The following is a 15000-nucleotide window of genomic DNA, read 5'->3' as shown; positions in this document are numbered from 1 at the left end:
TGGTTCAAGCCCACCCAGGGAAGTATCCTTTTTGCCGGCATGAAACACTTTAATGAAACACAGATACGTACCTCTGCTCTCTCCTGCTTAAGACCCTTTATCTGAACATTTCAATCCTCTGCGTTCTCTCTGCACCTGCAGTCAATTTCATAATTAGGATAGAAAACAAAAGGCCTAGCCCTGTAATACAACTGTAGGCATATGAGGAAGGGAAAATAAGTCAAAAGGCCATCAGCATTTGTTGATCTGGCTTGAAGGCTGTAAGTGTAAGGACCTTGTGGCGCAACGGTAGCGCGTCTGACTCCAGATCAGAAGGTTGCGTGGTCAAATCACGTCGGGGTCACTGCTTACCATTTTATTCCCCACTGAGTTCATATATTTCCTTTCGAAAACAAAGTCAAAGGAACGCAGCCTTGCATTGGCCGGGAATCGAACCCGGGCCTCCCGCGTGGCAGGCGAGAATTCTACCACTGAACCACCAATGCTTCACATAGGGAGTTCACAGGCATAGCTCTGTCCAAGACAGTGATCAGGTGCACACACTTAAATTGTACACATATGAACAAAGTGTGCGCAGCAGACATGACAACGCCAAAGTTTCACATGATGATGGCTTATGTAAGACAAGCTCCAGGCAGGCACATACATATCAAGATATATATTGAGTCTAAGGAAAGACGCTGTAGTCACTCGTCTCTGTGGCGCAATCGGTTAGCGTGTTCGGCTGTTAACCGAAAGGTTGGTGGTTCAAGCCCACCCAGGGACGTATTATTTTGCCTGAATGAAACACTTGAATGGAAAACAGATACATACCTTTGCTCTCTCTTGCTGGACACCCTTTCCCTGAATATTTCAATTCTCTGCGTTCTCTCGGCACCTGCAGTCAATTTCATAATTAGGATAGAAAACAAAAGGTCAAGCTCTGTAATACAACTGTAGGCATATGAGGAGGGGAAAATAAGTCAAAAGGCCCACAGCATTTGTTGATCTGGCTCCGAAAGCTGTAAGTGTAAGGACCTCGTGGCGCAAGGGTAGCGCGTCTGACTCCAGATCAGAAGGTTGCATGTTCAAATCACCTCGGGGTCACTGCTTACCATTTTATTCCCCACTGAGGTCATATATTTCCTTTCGAAAACAAAGTCAAAAGAAAGCAGTCTTGCATTGGCCGGGAATCGAACCCGGGCCTCCCGCGTGGCAGGCGAGAATTCTACCACTGAACCACCAATGCTTCACATGGGTTGTTCACAGGCAGAGCTCTGCCCAAGACAGTGATCAGGTGCACACACTTAAATTGTACACATATGAACCAAGTGTGCGCAGCAGACATGATAACGCCAACGTTTCACATGAAGATGGCAAGAATCAGATGCAGGAGACTATAACTATGAATGTCTTTGCATTTGCTGAGGTCACTGGCTTGGGACTAGAGTTGTGTTTATCAGGGCATGATGGCAGGCTGCTCCCGACAAAAGTGGTTCACAGAATGCACCCGCCAGATCACCAGCACTATTGTGTTTCAGATTATCTCACTGAACTCTCCTCCTGGAAAATCCTTCCCACTGGCTTTCCCAGATTCTGTGTCCTCCCCTAAATGCTGGGGTGAAACGGGCAGAGTTCTGCGCCCTGCGTCCCTTTACGCGTCCCTAACGCGCTCCCAACGCGGCCTACAGCCCTGGTCGGGCACAGCCCTGGTCGGGCTTAGATCACTGGAGCCTTTTGTGACCAAGAACTCCGGAAGCCTAGGGTCAGGCCTGTTGCACAGGCATATTGTGCCTTGCCAATCCGGGATTGTTGTGTTTCAGGGCCTAGCCATCAATACTCCTGGGATTTCTTTCCCTGAGAACCCTCTTGTCCCTGTCCTCCCACAAGCCCCAGCTTTTATGTAAAATAAAGTGTGCACCATGGGCCTTCCCCTATTTGCTCTCTCCCCAATCTCTTTCTCCAAAGCTGAGCTCTGAAGGTAAATGTATCTATCTGAGTGAGGGGCTAGGGAGGGCCTTTCCCAGCAGTCTTACAAGTCAAGAGTTCAGAGAAAGCACCTGCTATGGGAGGGAGACTTTGCTCACAGAGAAGTCAAGTCTAACATAACACATCTGATGGGCAAGGCACACGCCTTACTGGCTGGTAGCACACCTACAGAGGAGCAGGGAGCTATGCTAAGCAGGCAACAGAAAAGTCATGTATGTGTCTCATACACTGGGACCGGTAGTAATACTGGCTCTAAGACCATTAGACAGTAGTCTATTCATCATTACGTCCAACAATAACAAGACACTAAGCAAATGAGAAATGCTGTATGGCATAAAGACGCATTATATAACACAAGCTCCAGGCAGGCACACAATTATCAAGATATATATTGAGTCTCAGGAACTGTGCTACAGTTATTAACCTCTGTGGTGCAAATGGTTAGCGCGTTCGGTTGTTAACAGAAAGGTTGGTGGTTCAAGCCCACCCAGGGAAGTATCCTTTTTGCCGGCATGAAACACTTTAATGAAACACAGATACGTACCTCTGCTCTCTCCTGCTTAAGACCCTTTATCTGAACATTTCAATCCTCTGCGTTCTCTCTGCACCTGCAGTCAATTTCATAATTAGGATAGAAAACAAAAGGCCTAGCCCTGTAATACAACTGTAGGCATATGAGGAGGGGAAAATAAGTCAAAAGGCCATCAGCATTTGTTGATCTGGCTTGAAGGCTGTAAGTGTAAGGACCTTGTGGCGCAACGGTAGCGCGTCTGACTCCAGATCAGAAGGTTGCGTGGTCAAATCACGTCGGGGTCACTGCTTACCATTTTATTCCCCACTGAGTTCATATATTTCCTTTCGAAAACAAAGTCAAAGGAACGCAGCCTTGCATTGGCCGGGAATCAAACCCGGGCCTCCCGCGTGGCAGGCGAGAATTCTACCACTGAACCACCAATGCTTCACATGGGGAGTTCACAGGCATAGCTCTGTCCAAGACAGTGATCAGGTGCACACACTTAAATTGTACACATATGAACAAAGTGTGCGCAGCAGACATGACAACGCCAAAGTTTCACATGATGATGGCTTATATAAGACAAGCTCCAGGCAGGCACATACATATCAAGATATATATTGAGTCTAAGGAAAGATGCTGTAGTCACTCGTCTCTGTAGCGCAATCGGTTAGCGCGTTCGGCTGTTAACCGAAAGGTTGGTGGTTCAAGCCCACCCAGGGACGTATTATTTTGCCTGAATGAAACACTTGAATGGAAAACAGATACATACCTTTGCTCTCTCCTGCTGGACACCCTTTCCCTGAATATTTCAATTCTCTGCGTTCTCTCGGCACCTGCAGTCAATTTCATAATTAGGATAGAAAACAAAAGGTCAAGCTCTGTAATACAACTGTAGGCATATGAGGAGGGGAAAATAAGTCAAAAGGCCCACAGCATTTGTTGATCTGGCTCCGAAAGCTGTAAGTGTAAGGACCTCGTGGCGTAACGGTAGCGCGTCTGACTCCAGATCAGAAGGTTGCGTGTTCAAATCACGTCGGGGTCACTGCTTACCATTTTATTCCCCACTGAGGTCATATATTTCCTTTCGAAAACAAAGTCAAAAGAAAGCAGTCTTGCATTGGCTGGGAATCGAACCCGGGCCTCCCGCGTGGCAGGCGAGAATTCTACCACTGAACCACCAATGCTTCACATGGGTCGTTCACAGGCAGAGCTCTGCCCAAGACAGTGATCAGGTGCACACACTTAAATTGTACACATATGAACAAAGTGTGCGCAGCAGACATGATAACGCCAACGTTTCACATGAAGATGGCAAGAATCAGATGCAGGAGACTATAACTATGAATGTCTTTGCATTTGCTGAGGTCACTGGCTTGGGACTAGAGTTGTGTTTATCAGGGCATGATGGCAGGCTGCTCCCGACAAAAGTGGTTCACAGAATGCACCCGCCAGATCACCAGCACTATTGTGTTTCAGATTATCTCACTGAACTCTCCTCCTGGAAAATCCTTCCCACTGGCTTTCCCAGATTCTGTGTCCTCCCCTAAATGCTGGGGTGAAACGGGCAGAGTTCTGCGCCCTGCGTCCCTTTACGCGTCCCTAACGCGCTCCCAACGCGGCCTACAGCCCTGGTCGGGCACAGCCCTGGTCGGGCTTAGATCACTGGAGCCTTTTGTGACCAAGAACTCCGGAAGCCTAGGGTCAGGCCTGTTGCACAGGCATATTGTGCCTTGCCAATCCGGGATTGTTGTGTTTCAGGGCCTAGCCATCAATACTCCTGGGATTTCTTTCCCTGAGAACCCTCTTGTCCCTGTCCTCCCACAAGCCCCAGCTTTTATGTAAAATAAAGTGTGCACCATGGGCCTTCCCCTATTTGCTCTCTCCCCAATCTCTTTCTCCAAAGCTGAGCTCTGAAGGTAAATGTATCTATCTGAGTGAGGGGCTAGGGAGGGCCTTTCCCAGCAGTCTTACAAGTCAAGAGTTCAGAGAAAGCACCTGCTATGGGAGGGAGACTTTGCTCACAGAGAAGTCAAGTCTAACATAACACATCTGATGGGCAAGGCACACGCCTTACTGGCTGGTAGCACACCTACAGAGGAGCAGGGAGCTATGCTAAGCAGGCAACAGAAAAGTCATGTATGTGTCTCATACACTGGGACCGGTAGTAATACTGGCTCTAAGACCATTAGACAGTAGTCTATTCATCATTACGTCCAACAATAACAAGACACTAAGCAAATGAGAAATGCTGTATGGCATAAAGACGCATTATATAACACAAGCTCCAGGCAGGCACACAATTATCAAGATATATATTGAGTCTCAGGAACTGTGCTACAGTTATTAACCTCTGTGGTGCAAATGGTTAGCGCGTTCGGTTGTTAACAGAAAGGTTGGTGGTTCAAGCCCACCCAGGGAAGTATCCTTTTTGCCGGCATGAAACACTTTAATGAAACACAGATACGTACCTCTGCTCTCCCCTGCTTAAGACCCTTTATCTGAACATTTCAATCCTCTGCGTTCTCTCTGCACCTGCAGTCAATTTCATAATTAGGATAGAAAACAAAAGGCCTAGCCCTGTAATACAACTGTAGGCATATGAGGAAGGGAAAATAAGTCAAAAGGCCATCAGCATTTGTTGATCTGGCTTGAAGGCTGTAAGTGTAAGGACCTTGTGGCGCAACTGTAGCGCGTCTGACTCCAGATCAGAAGGTTGCGTGGTCAAATCACGTCGGGGTCACTGCTTACCATTTTATTCCCCACTGAGTTCATATATTTCCTTTCGAAAACAAAGTCAAAGGAACGCAGCCTTGCATTGGCCGGGAATCGAACCCGGGCCTCCCGCGTGGCAGGCGAGAATTCTACCACTGAACCACCAATGCTTCACATGGGGAGTTCACAGGCATAGCTCTGTCCAAGACAGTGATCAGGTGCACACACTTAAATTGTACACATATGAACAAAGTGTGCGCAGCAGACATGACAACGCCAAAGTTTCACATGATGATGGCTTATATAAGACAAGCTCCAGGCAGGCACATACATATCAAGATATATATTGAGTCTAAGGAAAGATGCTGTAGTCACTCGTCTCTGTGGCGCAATCGGTTAGCGCGTTCGGCTGTTAACCGAAAGGTTGGTGGTTCAAGCCCACCCAGGGACGTATTATTTTGCCTGAATGAAACACTTGAATGGAAAACAGATACATACCTTTGCTCTCTCTTGCTGGACACCCTTTCCCTGAATATTTCAATTCTCTGCGTTCTCTCGGCACCTGCAGTCAATTTCATAATTAGGATAGAAAACAAAAGGTCAAGCTCTGTAATACAACTGTAGGCATATGAGGAGGGGAAAATAAGTCAAAAGGCCCACAGCATTTGTTGATCTGGCTCCGAAAGCTGTAAGTGTAAGGACCTCGTGGCGCAACGGTAGCGCGTCTGACTCCAGATCAGAAGGTTGCGTGTTCAAATCACGTCGGGGTCACTGCTTACCATTTTATTCCCCACTGAGGTCATATATTTCCTTTCGAAAACAAAGTCAAAAGAAAGCAGTCTTGCATTGGCCGGGAATCGAACCCTGGCCTCCCGCGTGGCAGGCGAGAATTCTACCACTGAACCACCAATGCTTCACATGGGTTGTTCACAGGCAGAGCTCTACCCAAGACAGTGATCAGGTGCACACACTTAAATTGTACACATATGAACCAAGTGTGCGCAGCAGACATGATAACGCCAACGTTTCACATGAAGATGGCAAGAATCAGATGCAGGAGACTATAACTATGAATGTCTTTGCATTTGCTGAGGTCACTGGCTTGGGACTAGAGTTGTGTTTATCAGGGCATGATGGCAGGCTGCTCCCGACAAAAGTGGTTCACAGAATGCATCCGCCAGATCACCAGCACTATTGTGTTTCAGATTATCTCACTGAACTCTCCTCCTGGAAAATCCTTCCCACTGGCTTTCCCAGATTCTGTGTCCTCCCCTAAATGCTGGGGTGAAACGGGCAGAGTTCTGCGCCCTGCGTCCCTTTACGCGTCCCTAACGCGCTCCCAACGCGGCCTACAGCCCTGGTCGGGCACAGCCCTGGTCGGGCTTAGATCACTGGAGCCTTTTGTGACCAAGAACTCCGGAAGCCTAGGGTCAGGCCTGTTGCACAGGCATATTGTGCCTTGCCAATCCGGGATTGTTGTGTTTCAGGGCCTAGCCATCAATACTCCTGGGATTTCTTTCCCTGAGAACCCTCTTGTCCCTGTCCTCCCACAAGCCCCAGCTTTTATGTAAAATAAAGTGTGCACCATGGGCCTTCCCCTATTTGCTCTCTCCCCAATCTCTTTCTCCAAAGCTGAGCTCTGAAGGTAAATGTATCTATCTGAGTGAGGGGCTAGGGAGGGCCTTTCCCAGCAGTCTTACAAGTCAAGAGTTCAGAGAAAGCACCTGCTATGGGAGGGAGACTTTGCTCACAGAGAAGTCAAGTCTAACATAACACATCTGATGGGCAAGGCACACGCCTTACTGGCTGGTAGCACACCTACAGAGGAGCAGGGAGCTATGCTAAGCAGGCAACAGAAAAGTCATGTATGTGTCTCATACACTGGGACCGGTAGTAATACTGGCTCTAAGACCATTAGACAGTAGTCTATTCATCATTACGTCCAACAATAACAAGACACTAAGCAAATGAGAAATGCTGTATGGCATAAAGACGCATTATATAACACAAGCTCCAGGCAGGCACACAATTATCAAGATATATATTGAGTCTCAGGAACTGTGCTACAGTTATTAACCTCTGTGGTGCAAATGGTTAGCGCGTTCGGTTGTTAACAGAAAGGTTGGTGGTTCAAGCCCACCCAGGGAAGTATCCTTTTTGCCGGCATGAAACACTTTAATGAAACACAGATACGTACCTCTGCTCTCTCCTGCTTAAGACCCTTTATCTGAACATTTCAATCCTCTGCGTTCTCTCTGCACCTGCAGTCAATTTCATAATTAGGATAGAAAACAAAAGGCCTAGCCCTGTAATACAACTGTAGGCATATGAGGAGGGGAAAATAAGTCAAAAGGCCATGAGCATTTGTTGATCTGGCTTGAAGGCTGTAAGTGTAAGGACCTTGTGGCGCAACGGTAGCGCGTCTGACTCCAGATCAGAAGGTTGCGTGGTCAAATCACGTCGGGGTCACTGCTTACCATTTTATTCCCCACTGAGTTCATATATTTCCTTTCGAAAACAAAGTCAAAGGAACGCAGCCTTGCATTGGCCGGGAATCGAACCCGGGCCTCCCGCGTGGCAGGCGAGAATTCTACCACTGAACCACCAATGCTTCACATGGGGAGTTCACAGGCATAGCTCTGTCCAAGACAGTGATCAGGTGCACACACTTAAATTGTACACATATGAACAAAGTGTGCGCAGCAGACATGACAACGCCAAAGTTTCACATGATGATGGCTTATATAAGACAAGCTCCAGGCAGGCACATACATATCAAGATATATATTGAGTGTAAGGAAAGATGCTGTAGTCACTCGTCTCTGTGGCGCAATCGGTTAGCGCGTTCGGCTGTTAACCGAAAGGTTCGTGGTTCAAGCCCACCCAGGGACGTATTATTTTGCCTGAATGAAACACTTGAATGGAAAACAGATACATACCTTTGCTCTCTCTTGCTGGACACCCTTTCCCTGAATATTTCAATTCTCTGCGTTCTCTCGGCACCTGCAGTCAATTTCATAATTAGGATAGAAAACAAAAGGTCAAGCTCTGTAATACAACTGTAGGCATATGAGGAGGGGAAAATAAGTCAAAAGGCCCACAGCATTTGTTGATCTGGCTCCGAAAGCTGTAAGTGTAAGGACCTCGTGGCGCAACGGTAGCGCGTCTGACTCCAGATCAGAAGGTTGCGTGTTCAAATCACGTCGGGGTCACTGCTTACCATTTTATTCCCCACTGAGGTCATATATTTCCTTTCGAAAACAAAGTCAAAAGAAAGCAGTCTCGCATTGGCCGGGAATCGAACCCGGGCCTCCCGCGTGGCAGGCGAGAATTCTACCACTGAACCACCAATGCTTCACATGGGTTGTTCACAGGCAGAGCTCTGCCCAAGACAGTGATCAGGTGCACACACTTAAATTGTACACATATGAACAAAGTGTGCGCAGCAGACATGATAACGCCAACGTTTCACATGAAGATGGCAAGAATCAGATGCAGGAGACTATAACTATGAATGTCTTTGCATTTGCTGAGGTCACTGGCTTGGGACTAGAGTTGTGTTTATCAGGGCATGATGGCAGGCTGCTCCCGACAAAAGTGGTTCACAGAATGCACCCGCCAGATCACCAGCACTATTGTGTTTCAGATTATCTCACTGAACTCTCCTCCTGGAAAATCCTTCCCACTGGCTTTCCCAGATTCTGTGTCCTCCCCTAAATGCTGGGGTGAAACGGGCAGAGTTCTGCGCCCTGCGTCCCTTTACGCGTCCCTAACGCGCTCCCAACGCGGCCTACAGCCCTGGTCGGGCACAGCCCTGGTCGGGCTTAGATCACTGGAGCCTTTTGTGACCAAGAACTCCGGAAGCCTAGGGTCAGGCCTGTTGCACAGGCATATTGTGCCTTGCCAATCCGGGATTGTTGTGTTTCAGGGCCTAGCCATCAATACTCCTGGGATTTCTTTCCCTGAGAACCCTCTTGTCCCTGTCCTCCCACAAGCCCCAGCTTTTATGTAAAATAAAGTGTGCACCATGGGCCTTCCCCTATTTGCTCTCTCCCCAATCTCTTTCTCCAAAGCTGAGCTCTGAAGGTAAATGTATCTATCTGAGTGAGGGGCTAGGGAGGGCCTTTCCCAGCAGTCTTACAAGTCAAGAGTTCAGAGAAAGCACCTGCTATGGGAGGGAGACTTTGCTCACAGAGAAGTCAAGTCTAACATAACACATCTGATGGGCAAGGCACACGCCTTACTGGCTGGTAGCACACCTACAGAGGAGCAGGGAGCTATGCTAAGCAGGCAACAGAAAAGTCATGTATGTGTCTCATACACTGGGACCGGTAGTAATACTGGCTCTAAGACCATTAGACAGTAGTCTATTCATCATTACGTCCAACAATAACAAGACACTAAGCAAATGAGAAATGCTGTATGGCATAAAGACGCATTATATAACACAAGCTCCAGGCAGGCACACAATTATCAAGATATATATTGAGTCTCAGGAACTGTGCTACAGTTATTAACCTCTGTGGTGCAAATGGTTAGCGCGTTCGGTTGTTAACAGAAAGGTTGGTGGTTCAAGCCCACCCAGGGAAGTATCCTTTTTGCCGGCATGAAACACTTTAATGAAACACAGATACGTACCTCTGCTCTCTCCTGCTTAAGACCCTTTATCTGAACATTTCAATCCTCTGCGTTCTCTCTGCACCTGCAGTCAATTTCATAATTAGGATAGAAAACAAAAGGCCTAGCCCTGTAATACAACTGTAGGCATATGAGGAAGGGAAAATAAGTCAAAAGGCCATCAGCATTTGTTGATCTGGCTTGAAGGCTGTAAGTGTAAGGACCTTGTGGCGCAACGGTAGCGCGTCTGACTCCAGATCAGAAGGTTGCGTGGTCAAATCACGTCGGGGTCACTGCTTACCATTTTATTCCCCACTGAGTTCATATATTTCCTTTCGAAAACAAAGTCAAAGGAACGCAGCCTTGCATTGGCCGGGAATCGAACCCGGGCCTCCCGCGTGGCAGGCGAGAATTCTACCACTGAACCACCAATGCTTCACATGGGGAGTTCACAGGCATAGCTCTGTCCAAGACAGTGATCAGGTGCACACACTTAAATTGTACACATATGAACAAAGTGTGCGCAGCAGACATGACAACGCCAAAGTTTCACATGATGATGGCTTATATAAGACAAGCTCCAGGCAGGCACATACATATCAAGATATATATTGAGTCTAAGGAAAGATGCTGTAGTCACTCGTCTCTGTGGCGCAATTGGTTAGCGCGTTCGGCTGTTAACCGAAAGGTTGGTGGTTCAAGCCCACCCAGGGACGTATTATTTTGCCTGAATGAAACACTTGAATGGAAAACAGATACATACCTTTGCTCTCTCTTGCTGGACACCCTTTCCCTGAATATTTCAATTCTCTGCGTTCTCTCGGCACCTGCAGTCAATTTCATAATTAGGATAGAAAACAAAAGGTCAAGCTCTGTAATACAACTGTAGGCATATGAGGAGGGGAAAATAAGTCAAAAGGCCCACAGCATTTGTTGATCTGGCTCCGAAAGCTGTAAGTGTAAGGACCTCGTGGCGCAACGGTAGCGCATCTGACTCCAGATCAGAAGGTTGCGTGTTCAAATCACGTCGGGGTCACTGCTTACCATTTTATTCCCCACTGAGGTCATATATTTCCTTTCGAAAACAAAGTCAAAAGAAAGCAGTCTTGCATTGGCCGGGAATCGAACCCGGGCCTCCCGCGTGGCAGGCGAGAATTCTACCACTGAACCACCAATGCTTCACATGGGTTGTTCACAGGCAGAGCTCTGCCCAAGACAGTGATCAGGTGCACACACTTAAATTGTACACATATGAACCAAGTGTGCGCAGCAGACATGATAACGCCAACGTTTCACATGAAGATGGCAAGAATCAGATGCAGGAGACTATAACTATGAATGTCTTTGCATTTGCTGAGGTCACTGGCTTGGGACTAGAGTTGTGTTTATCAGGGCATGATGGCAGGCTGCTCCCGACAAAAGTGGTTCACAGAATGCACCCGCCAGATCACCAGCACTATTGTGTTTCAGATTATCTCACTGAACTCTCCTCCTGGAAAATCCTTCCCACTGGCTTTCCCAGATTCTGTGTCCTCCCCTAAATGCTGGGGTGAAACGGGCAGAGTTCTGCGCCCTGCGTCCCTAACGCGCTCCCAACGCGGCCTACAGCCCTGGTCGGGCACAGCCCTGGTCGGGCTTAGATCACTGGAGCCTTTTGTGACCAAGAACTCCGGAAGCCTAGGGTCAGGCCTGTTGCACAGGCATATTGTGCCTTGCCAATCCGGGATTGTTGTGTTTCAGGGCCTAGCCATCAATACTCCTGGGATTTCTTTCCCTGAGAACCCTCTTGTCCCTGTCCTCCCACAAGCCCCAGCTTTTATGTAAAATAAAGTGTGCACCATGGGCCTTCCCCTATTTGCTCTCTCCCCAATCTCTTTCTCCAAAGCTGAGCTCTGAAGGTAAATGTATCTATCTGAGTGAGGGGCTAGGGAGGGCCTTTCCCAGCAGTCTTACAAGTCAAGAGTTCAGAGAAAGCACCTGCTATGGGAGGGAGACTTTGCTCACAGAGAAGTCAAGTCTAACATAACACATCTGATGGGCAAGGCACACGCCTTACTGGCTGGTAGCACACCTACAGAGGAGCAGGGAGCTATGCTAAGCAGGCAACAGAAAAGTCATGTATGTGTCTCATACACTGGGACCGGTAGTAATACTGGCTCTAAGACCATTAGACAGTAGTCTATTCATCATTACGTCCAACAATAACAAGACACTAAGCAAATGAGAAATGCTGTATGGCATAAAGACGCATTATATAACACAAGCTCCAGGCAGGCACACAATTATCAAGATATATATTGAGTCTCAGGAACTGTGCTACAGTTATTAACCTCTGTGGTGCAAATGGTTAGCGCGTTCGGTTGTTAACAGAAAGGTTGGTGGTTCAAGCCCACCCAGGGAAGTATCCTTTTTGCCGGCATGAAACACTTTAATGAAACACAGATACGTACCTCTGCTCTCTCCTGCTTAAGACCCTTTATCTGAACATTTCAATCCTCTGCGTTCTCTCTGCACCTGCAGTCAATTTCATAATTAGGATAGAAAACAAAAGGCCTAGCCCTGTAATACAACTGTAGGCATATGAGGAAGGGAAAATAAGTCAAAAGGCCATCAGCATTTGTTGATCTGGCTTGAAGGCTGTAAGTGTAAGGACCTTGTGGCGCAACGGTAGCGCGTCTGACTCCAGATCAGAAGGTTGCGTGGTCAAATCACGTCGGGGTCACTGCTTACCATTTTATTCCCCACTGAGTTCATATATTTCCTTTCGAAAACAAAGTCAAAGGAACGCAGCCTTGCATTGGCCGGGAATCGAACCCGGGCCTCCCGCGTGGCAGGCGAGAATTCTACCACTGAACCACCAATGCTTCACATGGGGAGTTCACAGGCATAGCTCTGTCCAAGACAGTGATCAGGTGCACACACTTAAATTGTACACATGTGAACAAAGTGTGCGCAGCAGACATGACAACGCCAAAGTTTCACATGATGATGGCTTATATAAGACAAGCTCCAGGCAGGCACATACATATCAAGATATATATTGAGTCTAAGGAAAGATGCTGTAGTCACTCGTCTCTGTGGCGCAATTGGTTAGCGCGTTCGGCTGTTAACCGAAAGGTTGGTGGTTCAAGCCCACCCAGGGACGTATTATTTTGCCTGAATGAAACACTTGAATGGAAAACAGATACATACCTTTGCTCTCTCCTGCTGGACACCCTTTCCCTGAATATTTCAATTCTCTGCGTTCTCTCGGCACCTGCAGTCAATTTCATAATTAGGATAGAAAACAAAAGGTCAAGTTCTGTAATACAACTGTAGGCATATGAGGAGGGGAAAATAAGTCAAAAGGCCCACAGCATTTGTTGATCTGGCTCCGAAAGCTGTAAGTGTAAGGACCTCGTGGCGCAACGGTAGTGCGTCTGACTCCAGATCAGAAGGTTGCGTGTTCAAATCACGTCGGGGTCACTGCTTACCATTTTATTCCCCACTGAGGTCATATATTTCCTTTCGAAAACAAAGTCAAAAGAAAGCAGTCTTGCATTGGCTGGGAATCGAACCCGGGCCTCCCGCGTGGCAGGCGAGAATTCTACCACTGAACCACCAATGCTTCACATGGGTTGTTCACAGGCAGAGCTCTGCCCAAGACAGTGATCAGGTGCACACACTTAAATTGTACACATATGAACAAAGTGTGCGCCGCAGACATGATAACGCCAACGTTTCACATGAAGATGGCAAGAATCAGATGCAGGAGACTATAACTATGAATGTCTTTGCATTTGCTGAGGTCACTGGCTTGGGACTAGAGTTGTGTTTATCAGGGCATGATGGCAGGCTGCTCCCGACAAAAGTGGTTCACAGAATGCACCCGCCAGATCACCAGCACTATTGTGTTTCAGATTATCTCACTGAACTCTCCTCCTGGAAAATCCTTCCCACTGGCTTTCCCAGATTCTGTGTCCTCCCCTAAATGCTGGGGTGAAACGGGCAGAGTTCTGCGCCCTGCGTCCCTTTACGCGTCCCTAACGCGCTCCCAACGTGGCCTACAGCCCTGGTCGGGCACAGCCCTGGTCGGGCTTAGATCACTGGAGCCTTTTGTGACCAAGAACTCCGGAAGCCTAGGGTCAGGCCTGTTGCACAGGCATATTGTGCCTTGCCAATCCGGGATTGTTGTGTTTCAGGGCCTAGCCATCAATACTCCTGGGATTTCTTTCCCTGAGAACCCTCTTGTCCCTGTCCTCCCACAAGCCCCAGCTTTTATGTAAAATAAAGTGTGCACCATGGGCCTTCCCCTATTTGCTCTCTCCCCAATCTCTTTCTCCAAAGCTGAGCTCTGAAGGTAAATGTATCTATCTGAGTGAGGGGCTAGGGAGGGCCTTTCCCAGCAGTCTTACAAGTCAAGAGTTCAGAGAAAGCACCTGCTATGGGAGGGAGACTTTGCTCACAGAGAAGTCAAGTCTAACATAACACATCTGATGGGCAAGGCACACGCCTTACTGGCTGGTAGCACACCTACAGAGGAGCAGGGAGCTATGCTAAGCAGGCAACAGAAAAGTCATGTATGTGTCTCATACACTGGGACCGGTAGTAATACTGGCTCTAAGACCATTAGACAGTAGTCTATTCATCATTACGTCCAACAATAACAAGACACTAAGCAAATGAGAAATGCTGTATGGCATAAAGACGCATTATATAACACAAGCTCCAGGCAGGCACACAATTATCAAGATATATATTGAGTCTCAGGAACTGTGCTACAGTTATTAACCTCTGTGGTGCAAATGGTTAGCGCGTTCGGTTGTTAACAGAAAGGTTGGTGGTTCAAGCCCACCCAGGGAAGTATCCTTTTTGCCGGCATGAAACACTTTAATGAAACACAGATACGTACCTCTGCTCTCTCCTGCTTAAGACCCTTTATCTGAACATTTCAATCCTCTGCGTTCTCTCTGCACCTGCAGTCAATTTCATAATTAGGATAGAAAACAAAAGGCCTAGCCCTGTAATACAACTGTAGGCATATGAGGAAGGGAAAATAAGTCAAAAGGCCATCAGCATTTGTTGATCTGGCTTGAAGGCTGTAAGTGTAAGGACCTTGTGGCGCAACGGTAGCGCGTCTGACTCCAGATCAGAAGGTTGCGTGGTCAAATCACGTCGGGGTCACTGCTTACCATTTTATTCCCCAC

General features: G+C 47.6%; 27 non-coding genes across 27 annotated transcripts; 17 read left to right on the top strand and 10 right to left on the bottom strand.

Moving 5' to 3' along the window:
* Positions 1–271: 271 nt before the first annotated feature.
* TRNAW-CCA (transfer RNA tryptophan (anticodon CCA)) lies at positions 272–343 on the top strand. Its single transcript has one exon. It is a non-coding gene; the product is annotated as a tRNA-Trp (tRNA).
* A 71-nt stretch (positions 344–414) lies between these two features.
* Positions 415–485, bottom strand: TRNAG-GCC (transfer RNA glycine (anticodon GCC)). The gene has a single exon. It is a non-coding gene; the product is annotated as a tRNA-Gly (tRNA).
* A 207-nt stretch (positions 486–692) lies between these two features.
* TRNAN-GUU (transfer RNA asparagine (anticodon GUU)) lies at positions 693–766 on the top strand. The gene has a single exon. It is a non-coding gene; the product is annotated as a tRNA-Asn (tRNA).
* Positions 767–1157: 391 nt separating this feature from the next.
* On the bottom strand, positions 1158–1228 carry TRNAG-GCC (transfer RNA glycine (anticodon GCC)). The gene has a single exon. It is a non-coding gene; the product is annotated as a tRNA-Gly (tRNA).
* Positions 1229–2712: 1484 nt separating this feature from the next.
* Positions 2713–2784, top strand: TRNAW-CCA (transfer RNA tryptophan (anticodon CCA)). Its single transcript has one exon. It is a non-coding gene; the product is annotated as a tRNA-Trp (tRNA).
* Positions 2785–2855: 71 nt separating this feature from the next.
* On the bottom strand, positions 2856–2926 carry TRNAG-GCC (transfer RNA glycine (anticodon GCC)). The gene has a single exon. It is a non-coding gene; the product is annotated as a tRNA-Gly (tRNA).
* A 207-nt stretch (positions 2927–3133) lies between these two features.
* TRNAN-GUU (transfer RNA asparagine (anticodon GUU)) lies at positions 3134–3207 on the top strand. Its single transcript has one exon. It is a non-coding gene; the product is annotated as a tRNA-Asn (tRNA).
* A 248-nt stretch (positions 3208–3455) lies between these two features.
* On the top strand, positions 3456–3527 carry TRNAW-CCA (transfer RNA tryptophan (anticodon CCA)). Its single transcript has one exon. It is a non-coding gene; the product is annotated as a tRNA-Trp (tRNA).
* A 1769-nt stretch (positions 3528–5296) lies between these two features.
* Positions 5297–5367, bottom strand: TRNAG-GCC (transfer RNA glycine (anticodon GCC)). The gene has a single exon. It is a non-coding gene; the product is annotated as a tRNA-Gly (tRNA).
* A 207-nt stretch (positions 5368–5574) lies between these two features.
* TRNAN-GUU (transfer RNA asparagine (anticodon GUU)) lies at positions 5575–5648 on the top strand. The gene has a single exon. It is a non-coding gene; the product is annotated as a tRNA-Asn (tRNA).
* A 248-nt stretch (positions 5649–5896) lies between these two features.
* On the top strand, positions 5897–5968 carry TRNAW-CCA (transfer RNA tryptophan (anticodon CCA)). Its single transcript has one exon. It is a non-coding gene; the product is annotated as a tRNA-Trp (tRNA).
* A 71-nt stretch (positions 5969–6039) lies between these two features.
* On the bottom strand, positions 6040–6110 carry TRNAG-GCC (transfer RNA glycine (anticodon GCC)). The gene has a single exon. It is a non-coding gene; the product is annotated as a tRNA-Gly (tRNA).
* A 1484-nt stretch (positions 6111–7594) lies between these two features.
* Positions 7595–7666, top strand: TRNAW-CCA (transfer RNA tryptophan (anticodon CCA)). Its single transcript has one exon. It is a non-coding gene; the product is annotated as a tRNA-Trp (tRNA).
* A 71-nt stretch (positions 7667–7737) lies between these two features.
* On the bottom strand, positions 7738–7808 carry TRNAG-GCC (transfer RNA glycine (anticodon GCC)). The gene has a single exon. It is a non-coding gene; the product is annotated as a tRNA-Gly (tRNA).
* A 207-nt stretch (positions 7809–8015) lies between these two features.
* Positions 8016–8089, top strand: TRNAN-GUU (transfer RNA asparagine (anticodon GUU)). The gene has a single exon. It is a non-coding gene; the product is annotated as a tRNA-Asn (tRNA).
* Positions 8090–8337: 248 nt separating this feature from the next.
* Positions 8338–8409, top strand: TRNAW-CCA (transfer RNA tryptophan (anticodon CCA)). Its single transcript has one exon. It is a non-coding gene; the product is annotated as a tRNA-Trp (tRNA).
* A 71-nt stretch (positions 8410–8480) lies between these two features.
* TRNAG-GCC (transfer RNA glycine (anticodon GCC)) lies at positions 8481–8551 on the bottom strand. Its single transcript has one exon. It is a non-coding gene; the product is annotated as a tRNA-Gly (tRNA).
* A 1484-nt stretch (positions 8552–10035) lies between these two features.
* TRNAW-CCA (transfer RNA tryptophan (anticodon CCA)) lies at positions 10036–10107 on the top strand. Its single transcript has one exon. It is a non-coding gene; the product is annotated as a tRNA-Trp (tRNA).
* Positions 10108–10178: 71 nt separating this feature from the next.
* Positions 10179–10249, bottom strand: TRNAG-GCC (transfer RNA glycine (anticodon GCC)). The gene has a single exon. It is a non-coding gene; the product is annotated as a tRNA-Gly (tRNA).
* Positions 10250–10456: 207 nt separating this feature from the next.
* Positions 10457–10530, top strand: TRNAN-GUU (transfer RNA asparagine (anticodon GUU)). The gene has a single exon. It is a non-coding gene; the product is annotated as a tRNA-Asn (tRNA).
* Positions 10531–10778: 248 nt separating this feature from the next.
* TRNAW-CCA (transfer RNA tryptophan (anticodon CCA)) lies at positions 10779–10850 on the top strand. The gene has a single exon. It is a non-coding gene; the product is annotated as a tRNA-Trp (tRNA).
* Positions 10851–10921: 71 nt separating this feature from the next.
* Positions 10922–10992, bottom strand: TRNAG-GCC (transfer RNA glycine (anticodon GCC)). The gene has a single exon. It is a non-coding gene; the product is annotated as a tRNA-Gly (tRNA).
* Positions 10993–12464: 1472 nt separating this feature from the next.
* TRNAW-CCA (transfer RNA tryptophan (anticodon CCA)) lies at positions 12465–12536 on the top strand. Its single transcript has one exon. It is a non-coding gene; the product is annotated as a tRNA-Trp (tRNA).
* Positions 12537–12607: 71 nt separating this feature from the next.
* Positions 12608–12678, bottom strand: TRNAG-GCC (transfer RNA glycine (anticodon GCC)). Its single transcript has one exon. It is a non-coding gene; the product is annotated as a tRNA-Gly (tRNA).
* A 207-nt stretch (positions 12679–12885) lies between these two features.
* On the top strand, positions 12886–12959 carry TRNAN-GUU (transfer RNA asparagine (anticodon GUU)). Its single transcript has one exon. It is a non-coding gene; the product is annotated as a tRNA-Asn (tRNA).
* A 248-nt stretch (positions 12960–13207) lies between these two features.
* TRNAW-CCA (transfer RNA tryptophan (anticodon CCA)) lies at positions 13208–13279 on the top strand. Its single transcript has one exon. It is a non-coding gene; the product is annotated as a tRNA-Trp (tRNA).
* A 1626-nt stretch (positions 13280–14905) lies between these two features.
* Positions 14906–14977, top strand: TRNAW-CCA (transfer RNA tryptophan (anticodon CCA)). Its single transcript has one exon. It is a non-coding gene; the product is annotated as a tRNA-Trp (tRNA).
* The last annotated feature ends 23 nt before the right edge of the window (positions 14978–15000 follow it).

Source organism: Lissotriton helveticus, chromosome 1_2 (genome assembly GCF_964261635.1).
Source record: "Lissotriton helveticus chromosome 1_2, aLisHel1.1, whole genome shotgun sequence".
Lineage (NCBI taxonomy): Eukaryota > Metazoa > Chordata > Amphibia > Caudata > Salamandridae > Lissotriton > Lissotriton helveticus.
This window is presented reverse-complemented; position numbering and strand designations above follow the sequence as displayed.